We start from the raw sequence: 10,128 nt of genomic DNA, 5'->3' as shown, positions 1-10,128 counted from the left end.
TGACCTGAACTGTAATGATCATGTAGGCTGCCTTGCTCCAGCCCTCTCTCTTCACCCTTGGTAACTGGGAATCTGTTCTCTGTTTTTATAATTGTATGTCTACTTTGAGGACCCGCCCTGCCACCTCACGGAGGCTGCCAAATGTGACTAGCTCGCCCTTCCTTCTTTGCTCAGTTGGACCATGTGGTGTGGTGGTGCCGTGGTGGGCTGGCCATTTCACACACAGGGTGACTGGGTTGTGTATCGCTCCAGGCTATCACAAGTAAGGCTGTTTATATACATGCAGCTACATGGTTTTACAAATATTTCACAACTATTTTCTTTCCATCTGTAGCTTGTCTTCTCTTAGTAGATTCCTTTGCAGGTCAGAAGTTGATAAATTTGGTGTGGTCACACGTTTGGTCTTTTCTTATCACACTGTGGTGTCAGTCCTTATCTCCTTTCTGCCCAGCCTTGACTATCTAATGTGTCTTCCTGACTGGCCATGCTGTCAGGTGTGTCTAATCTCAGCACTTGGAGGCAGAGGCGGGCAGATCTCTGTCATTTCCAGGCTCACCAGGATATATAAAGAATTCCAGGCAGCCAGGGCTACACAGCAAAATACTGTCTCAAAGCAAAGAAACAACTCTGCTTCCCAAACGAACAAACTCATCCATCATGTCTTCCTATATTCTAAACGCTTGAAGGATTTATGTTTATATTTAAATTTGAGATCCACTTATGAGTCATATTTTGAACATGGTGTGAGGTTGTGTTGGTGACATGTGTTTTTTGTTTTGTTTTTTCTTGTTGATGTTGATTTTTTTGTTTGTTTTTGTTGCTGTTGTTTTGCTCTTGCAAAATCTTGGCAGGAGGAGGCTGTCTTCCCTTTTCACTTTTATGTTTTAGATTTAAGTTTGTAAAAACAAAAAAAAATCAATCGCGTGCATGCTCTTGTGGGTTCTTTGCTCTGCTTCATTGATCTGCGTGTCTATTTCTCTCTGCAAAAATCACACCATCTCCGTTACTATAGTTACATGGTACCAGCTAAAACAGCTCCTCACACTTCAGTCTTTTCTCAATTGTTTTAACTATTTTAGGTCTTGTGCTACCCATGTAAACTCAAGAATAAATTTGTCTATGTACATAAAGCCTTCCGGGATTTTTTTTTAAATGGAGATTGCATTAACCCATTAAGTTGATTTAGAGAGAAGTAACACATGTATTGTGTTGAACCTTCTAAAGCATGAGGACAGTGTGACTCTTCACTTTCTTTTATTATTTATTGTTTGCTTGCTTTTGTGTATGCTTGTCTCCGCTGTGTGAGCAAGGGTTCTTGTGTCTGCTGTGTCCGTGTGGAGGTCACGTGACAACTATGGAGCGGCAGTTCTCTCCATCTACCTTGTTGATTCAGGGCATCTCTGTTTCTGTGATGTTGTTTCAGGCTCACAAACTCCCAGCGATTCTCGTGACTCCATTTCCCTCCTCTCCATAGGCAAACACAGTGTGTCTATGGGATCAAATCCGAGGCAGACATGCCAGCTGTGTTCAGCACAACCTGTGTTAACCGCAGGCATCCTGTTAGTTTCGTTTGGTGTGCGAGCAAGCTGTATTGTCTCCTTCGCTCTGTTAACTTGCTCCGAATTCCTCTCGTGAATGAACATTGGATTTTGTCACCCCATTTTAATTTTCTTCTGATTTTGCTCCTTTTGTTTGCTGATACGATACATTCCAACGAATAAATTTCCTAATATGGAATTAGATTTGTATAGCAGGAATAATATGGTTATGGGGTTGTAGTAGTTTGAATGAAAATGACCCCACGGGGTCAGAGAGAGTGGCACTGTTAGGAGGCGTGGCCCTGATAGAGGAGGTGTGGCCTTGATGAAGGAGGTGTGGCCTAGATGAAGAAGTGTGGCCTTGTTGGAGGAGGTGTCACTGGGGGTGGGCTTTGTGGGTTCAGAAGCTCAAGCCAGGCCCAGTGTTACTCTCTCTTCCTGCTGCCTGCCAATCCACATGTAGAACTCTCAGCTATCTCTCCAGCACCATGTCTACCTGCATGCTATTATACTTCCCATCAAAACAGAACTGTAAGCCAGCCCCAATTAAATATGTTTCATTATAAGAGTTGCCATGGTCACCGGGCAGTGGTGGAGCACGCCTTTAATCCCAGCACTTGGGAGGCAGAGGCAGGCAGATTTCTGAGTTCGAGTCCAGCCTGGTCTACAGAAACCCTGTCTCAGAAAAACAAAAACAAACAAACAAACAAACAAAAGATTTGTCATGGTCATGGTGTCTCTTCACAGCAATGAAACCCTCACTAAGACAGGTGTATGTAATTCTTTTTACATATTGTTGGGTTCACTTTGCTCATATTTTGTTCAAAATTAGCTCGAGGAAGTTTGCCTCTGGAAGCAGATGTTTGAGGGTGTTATCTGACCTTGCCACCCTCTCTTCTTCCCACCATGAGGGGAGCAACTTTGCTTCTGTACCTTGTGTTGTCACCACAATGCTCTGCTTTGCTCAGGCCTCTGCAACGGAGCCAACTGTGAACCGGAAACCTTGACCCCAAATAAATGTTCTCTTTGTTGTTTCTGTCGAAAATGTGAAAAAGAAAAAAAAAGCCTTTACTCACAGTGACCAATACTTTGCCAGGATACTGTGTGAAGGAGCCAGATGTTCCACAGTGACCAGTCATGATGCTTGGCACATAGCTCTTGGCGTGAAGAAACCCTCCATGAGGAAAGTCTTGTTGAGTAGGCCAAGCGCTACAAGCCTTGATTGCTTCTGCAGAAGCCCCCTCTTGTGTGTGCTTATGCGCTTACACCGTGATGTCGGTTGCGATGTGTTTCAGGATGTCCTGTGCGGCAACTTGCACAGCTCTGGATTTGACATGACAGGGGATGGGGAATGAGGGAATGAGTAAATGAAAGGCACAGGGATACACACGCTGGCGTCGAGCAGGTTGTGCACACCAGAAGCCTGGGGAAACACAGCGTATTTATGCTAATCTCCGTAAGGAGTCTCTGTCTCCAGGGAGACAGTCTCGAGCTACAGTCATCCTGGAGGAGGAAGTTGCACCAGCTATTTTCCCCCACACAGGGGAAGGCCTGCCATTCCCATCCTTGTCATGGCCACGCCCATGTCATGGCCACGCCCACATCAACAACACACATCTACTCAATATTTCATCTGTTCCCCACAGTCGTGGGTTCTTTACCAGCACGTATTCATTAGGCAGAAAATACTCCCAGGGCAAATCACTAAAATGCAAACCAGGTGTGAGATTTGTGGCCTAAATGAAAACTTGTCTGGGCAGGCCATTCAGATTCAACCAAGGGCAGCAGCATAGTTAAAGTTAATTGTCAACCAGACACTACCTAGAACCACCTGAGAAGAGAATCTTAATGAGAGATTGTCTACATCAGTTGGCCTGTGGGCATATCTTTGAGGAATTGTCTTAATTAAGGTAATTGATGTTGGAAGACCCATCCCACTGTGGGTGGCTCCACTCCCTAGGCCAAGGGGTTGGCAGGTGCTAGGGGTGGGAGTCCTGAACTGCATAAGAGTAGGAAAAGCTGAGCACAAGCAACCAAGGAAGATTGCATGCGGTTGTTCAATCCCCTGCTCTTGACTTTGGAAGGGATGTGACTAGCTGCTTAAAGTTCTTGCCTCAGTTTCCCCACAATTAATGTACTATAAACTGGGATTATAAACAAAACACACCTTCTAGGTTACTCTTTTGTCAGAGCATTTTATCGAAGCAACAGAAATAAAGAACAAGGAGAAAATCGAGATCCCTGCTGCAGAGGAGGGATGGGGAGTGGTCCAAATGTTGATGGTGCTGGGTCTGAGCTGGCAGAAATGCATTACTTGCCTTCTCTTTATGCCTCACTGGAACGTGGAGAGAGAAAGGCATCAGGATGAAGGATAGCATGCTACAAGATTAAAGAAAGGGACACATAGAATGCTACTTCTCTCATGGTACATTTAGGCTGGTCTTTAATCCTCTCCCATCTTTAATCCTCTCCCGAAAATACAACCCGTGTTATGTCAGCCCACGGTGACTCACTCTACTGAGTTTTTGAATGCAGCCCTGTGAACTTATAATGAGCCAGCTGAAGGAAGTTTCTGTTTCTAGTGAGAAAAGGGCTGGAGCAATCATTCCTACAGTTTGGCTGTGATGATTTGAATGAGAATGACCTCCAGGGACTCATATATTTAAATGCTTTGTCTCAGTTGGTGGAACTGTTTGGGAAGGACTAGGAGGTGTGGCTTTTTTGGAGGAGGTGTATCACTGTCCTCCCAGTGCCTGGTCTCACAGAGCTCCACCTGCCTCTGCCTCCTGAGTGCTGAGATTTAAAGGTGTGTCTTCACCACTGTGGCCAGCCAGATGATTTTTGTTTGAAGCATGCAGCTTCTGGTAATATGTCATGGCGGCTACAGGAACACACATACCCCACTGAAGAGGAAATGCATGATGTCAACCACTGCCTGCACACGAGGCTCACAGCAGAGGTACCCTGAACAGTCTCGATGACTTGTGACATTCTCTGCAATGGGTAATGTAGATCACGCACTACACGAGTTTGGCATGGCTCTCATAAATACAGCTGGACAGATGTGCCCAGGGCTGAGATGCCTTTGGATGAAGCAGCCATATCCTGCTCACCATCTCCAGAAGTGTTCAATAAATATCCAAGGTCTATTTGGGTTTCCTGGGAACTCTTCCTGATGGGTTAGTAACTTCATCTTATAGGATACATTTATCGTCGTCTCCCATGAAGTCGGAAGCGGCAGACAAATCTGATTGGTTCTCTCATCAGAAAAAAACTCACCCAGACACAGAAAGATACAACCTGGAGTTTCTTTCTGATTTTCTTTGGTCCTCAGAGTCACAAGTGTCAGATTTGACCTACAACAACAGGCTCTCTTCTCTTTGGACAGGGTATCATACCTTAGGCTAGCTGAAGATAACCTTGAACCCCTGATTCTCTTGTCTATTCTTCAATGCTGGATTTGTGAGGTTCATCACCTCGCTTAGTTTTTATTAGAGCTCGGTGTATGCTAGGCAACTCTAACCAACTGAGCCACACCGGCAACCCTCAGGTTGGAGGTTCATTAAAATCTGAAAATCTCTATGATAATCGTGAGCCTGCCATTATATACGACTCCAGTTTCTTCTAATTTAGGCGCGCTCTTCTAGCTTTAAAACTGGCCTGCCCCAAATGATGGTAGCCTGCGGCTTCCCATGCGAACTCATCTTAACAGCCTGCGGAGACTCCAGCTGAAGGGTGTCTCCCATCAGCGGCACCAATAAACGAAACAACACCAGATGTAAAATCCATCCCCTGGGGCTCCTGGAGGGAAATGTGAGCACAGGGCGGGGGTTTCACGGGCAGGGAGCAAATGCAATCTCAACATGAACACAGTTTATAAAATGGGAAGGCCTGTAAAGAAGTCAGTCTTAAGTTTATTATTTTTCCCATTCTGTATCCCTGTCTGGAGCAAACTTAAAGAGTTCAAAAGTAGCCTTTCATATCTCTGACCTGCCCATTTCTGACTCAAATAAGGTGTGTCCTCAACTGCTTAGTTGTTTTCTTGACCCCATGGCTCTCTTGGCTGAGGTGGGTGTACACCTAGGCCCCTGTAGAGATCTATTGGTCAAATAGATCAATAGTTATTGTATTAACTCATTTTGTATTAATGTTTCAAAATACATTTTGTGTAATATAAAGGTAGAAAATAAAAAAAAAATAAAGCAGGATATGATGGCTCCAGTCTTCATCTCAGAACTAGGGAGGCTGAAGCAGGAGAGTTGCTTCAAGTTCAAGACCGGGCTAGGCTATAGAGTGAATACCAGACCTCAGCTTAGGCTTGATCTAGTCCCTATAACAGTGGTTGTCAACTTTCTACTGCTTTGACCCTTTAATTCAATCACCAATGTTGTGATGTCACCCAACCATGAAATTATTTCATTGCTACTTCAGAAATGTAATTTTGCTACTGTTATGAATCTTAATATAAATATTTGATATGTGACCCCCAAAGGGGTCATGATCCACAGGTTGAGAACCACTTGACTAGTGTGAAACCCTGTTTTAAAAAAATTAGTAGGAAAAAGGAGGGAGGAGGAGGTTTATTGTCATGCTTTGAATATGCTCAGCCCAGGGAGTGACACTATTTGGAGGGATGGCCTTGTTGGAGTAGGTGTGTCACTGTAGGCATGGGCTTTAAGACCCTCATCCTAGCTGCCTGGAAGCCAGTATTCTCCTAGCAGCCTCTAGATGAAGATGTAGAACTCTCAGCTCCTCCTGCACCATGCCTGCCTGGATGCTGCCATGTTACTGCCTTGACGATAATGGACGGAACCTCGAACTGTAAGCCAGCCCCAATGAAATGTTTTCCTTACGAGAGTTGCCTTCGTCATGGTGTCTGTTCACAGCAGTAAAACCCTGACTAAGACATTTATAAATAATAAACCCTTCCATGCAGTCATCAACCCATGCTTTTTACAAATTAAACAACGGGGTGAACTTTTTACTACGTCAGAAAATACACTCGAAGCTGGGAAATGGCTCAGTTGGTAAAGAGCTTGCCGTGAAGAGAGAGGATCCTTCACACCCTTGCAAATTCCATATGCAAGGAATATAACCTATAATCCCAGGACTCCAGAAGCAGAGACTGGGGGGTATTGGAGGCAAACTGGCTAGCCTTGATGAATGTCAGTAACCAAGTATTCCAGGGTACCTACTTCACCGCCCGTGTGTATTGAGCACTCATTGCGTGTCAGCCACTGAATTTGTGCTCAGAGCCAGATCGCTACAACAACCAATGGCCCCTGTTCTGATGCTTATGATGGTAGAGATAGTTCCCCAAACCAAGACAAAATATGCTCAGGCTCACTCCCAAGGAGTATTACTATACCAGGTATCCAAGATCCAGGACAGATGCCAGGCCAGGCCTCTCTAAAACGTGGCAGCAAAGCATGGGGGATCACAGATTAGGATCCCATGGAGGCTTTTTTGTCTGTCTTTTTGCCTTGGGAGGAAGTGGTTTAACCATGGAGCTTAGCTCAGTATTTCCTTAGCACTCTGTTAAGGAAGGGCTGACTAGATCAGAAGTTGATGTGCCTGGTCCATATGCAGGTTGATAAACTGGTGGTAGTTGAAGTCAGTACCCACTTAGTAGCTTCTGTTTATACACTTCTATTTTCCAATCACCTTATCTTTATTGAAAATATCTTGTGTATGTGTGTGTCTGTCTGTCTGTCTGTCTGTCTGTCTGTCTTTGTACTTGTGTTCCCATGTTTGTGAGTGTGAACTTGTGAGTGTGCCAGAACACATCCCCTGGGTGGTGTTCTTCTGAAGCAATCAACCTTGTTTTGTGAGACAGTCTTTTATCGTCAGCCATGGTTTACTGATTAGTAAAGTCAGGCTAGTGGTCATCAGGAATCCTCTGTTCCCACCTCTTCAGCACTGGAATTACAAGTGCTTTGTACTGTATCTGGCTTTTCATGTGGGTGCTGGGGATCTGAACACAGATCATCATGTTTGCATGAGAAGTCTTTATCAGCTGAGCCATCTCCCCTGCCATAATTAGGGAACATAAGGATGCGAATCTGTTTCACTCTGTGCAGAAGACAGTCCCCCATGGAGTCCTGGTGTTTACATTCGAAGCAGCTATTTTTCTCAACCCATTTCTGTACCTTGGGAAATCAAGGACCGTGAGCTGATGAGATGACTCAGTGCATAATGATGCTTGCTGCTAAGACTGATGATTTAAGTTTGTTCATCAGTTCCTACCTGGTGGAAAGAGAACATTGACTCCTGGAAGTTGGCCTTTGACCCCACACATGTGGTAGCATGCATGCACGTGCACACACACACACACACATACACACACAGACACACACACACACACAGAGAGAGAGAGAGAGAGAGAAACTTATGCACATACTATAGACAGACAGATGATAGATAGATAGATAGATAGATAGATAGATAGATGATAGATAGATAGATAGATAGATAGATAGATAGATAGATGAACTAGAAATTGATGGCCATTGGCTGGGTAGCTGTTGAACCTCTTTAGTGAGTAGTATGTCCCAGAGTTTGCACATCTGTTTCAAGTTCAGTCTCTGTGATTTGAGAGTCTGTTAGAAGCTGGATTCAGTATGATCAGGAAGTTGAACATAACACTACAGCCCAGTAGCTTTTACACAAATCTTAACAAACAATGTTCCCAATAGGCATGTCCAACACAGAACAACAGGCTATGTGAGGCCAAGGCCACCTGCAAGTACAGGGATGCAGGGTTGCAGGGATGCATGGTTGCAGGGATGCAGAGATGGAGGGATGCAAGAATACAGAGATGCAGGGATGCAGGGTTGCAGACATACAGGGATGCAGGGATGTAAGGATCCAGGGATTCAGGGATGTTGGGATATAGAGATATAGGGATGCAGGGATACAGGGACGTAGGGATGCAGGGATGCAAGCCAACACAAAAACCTAAGATATGATGACAGGGGTGGGGAGATGGCTCAGTGGTAAGAATGCTTGCTCTGAAAGCCTAGGTTCCTGAGTGTGAATCCACAGCACCCGGGTGAAAAGCTAGGCATGACTGTGTGTTCTTGCAAGCTCAGTCCTGCAAGGTGGAGAATGTTCTGGCCAGCCAGCCTAGCAGGCTGGATGAGACTTGGGTTCAGTTAAGAAACTCTGTCTGAAGGCAATAGCAGTAGGAGTGATAGAGGAAGAGGCTGAGGTCATACTCTAGTCTTCACATGTACAGCTTCAGCTGCACACATGTGCACGCACAATTAGGACGTTCCCTCAAGTTTCTTCTGTCTCCCTTGCGCGTCCTAAACGTGTGAACTTGGTAGATGACAATGTTAAAGGACTGGACACTCCTGGATAATGTGTGTGTACAGGTGTGTGTGTGTGTGTGTGTGTTCTTTGTGAGTGAGAAGAAGGCAAGAAGCATCTACTCGGGCTTATGTACCCACCTTAGGCCAATCAGAATGAATCAATAAGTCTTACACGTCATCTGGAGAGCCAAATTAGATTTTTCTTTAGCAATTTGACACTTGAAAGGACATTTGGTGATAATGAGCAGTTACAGAGGTCTGTCTGTGAGCTGGGTTAAGGGAAAAGTAAATAAGACTGTGGAGGCTTGTTTGTGCTTCATGGATCCTTCCCTCCCCTCCCCTCCCCCGACATAGGCACCATTCCTTAAGCTCCCTTCAGTGGCTTTTCTCCGCTTCAGTCTTTCAAGTATACAATGTATCCCTTTTCTGCAGCTCAGCTGTTCAGACACCTGACAACAGTGCTACAGTTCTTAAAGCGCACAACTGCATCCCGAGTGTGGAGTACGTCCTGATACATGTGAGTGGGGGGTACGTTCTGACATGTGTGAGCGTGGGGTATGTGCACAGGTGCATCCCGAGCATGGGGTACATGCACAAGTTCACCCTCGGCATGGGGTACATCCTGGCACATATGAGTTGGTATGTTGGTACATCCTGACTCCATTTTCTCTTTCTGTCACAAAATAGCACAAGAATCCTTGCTTTGCAGCTCCCTGGAGAGCTGGGTTTGGACACTTCAGAGATGATGCTTCCTACCTTTCTTGATCTCCTGTCTGCTCTCTCTTCCCTATGAGATCTTCCCCACATTGATGTCTTTTTGTTTTCTTTGTGTCCCTCAGGATGGTCATGGGATTAGAACTATGCTCTGGAGCCACCAGTGGCTACAGTTGAAGACGATGGCTCCCAGCTGTGTTTATATGTGTGTGTGTGCTCACACTCACGTGTGCACATATGTGAGTAGAAGTGTCCCAGGAAGCAAGAGAAGTCAGATCCTGTAAAGCTGGAGTTACAGGCAGCTGTGAACTGTCTGACATGGGTGCTGGGAACTGAACTGAGATCCTCTGCAAGAGGATCTTAACTGCTAAGCCATCTCTCCAGCCCCCCTACAGTATTTATTTTTAAAAAATGCTTTTCCAGCAATAGGCCTGATGACACATGCTTGTCACTCCAGCCCCCAGGAGGCAGAGGTAGGATGATCAGAAATTGAAGGTCATCTTCAGCTATATATGATCTGTGTGAGATTCTGTTTCCCCTCCATCTTTGCCCTTCCTTCTTCC

General features: G+C 45.2%; 1 long non-coding RNA gene across 2 annotated transcripts in view; it reads right to left on the bottom strand.

The window, feature by feature from the left end:
• Window positions 1–3,792: 3,792 nt before the first annotated feature.
• LOC114621497 overlaps window positions 3,793–10,128 on the bottom strand; it is a 7,426-nt gene continuing 1,090 nt past the window's right edge. Inside the window, exons 3-4 of one of the 2 annotated variants that reach the window (XR_003711443.1) lie at window positions 8,990–9,120; window positions 3,793–3,873 (exon numbers count right to left, since the gene is read on the bottom strand). This is a non-coding gene — a long non-coding RNA (uncharacterized LOC114621497). The remainder of the gene's footprint in view (window positions 3,874–8,989; window positions 9,121–10,128) is intronic. The other variant, XR_003711442.1, reaches the window with a different exon arrangement.

Source organism: Grammomys surdaster, unplaced genomic scaffold, assembly GCF_004785775.1.
Source record: "Grammomys surdaster isolate TR1022 unplaced genomic scaffold, NIH_TR_1.0 181, whole genome shotgun sequence".
In the NCBI taxonomy this organism is placed as follows: Eukaryota; Metazoa; Chordata; class Mammalia; order Rodentia; family Muridae; genus Grammomys; species Grammomys surdaster.
Note: the sequence above shows the minus strand (reverse complement) of the source record. Positions and strands in the feature narration are given on the sequence as shown.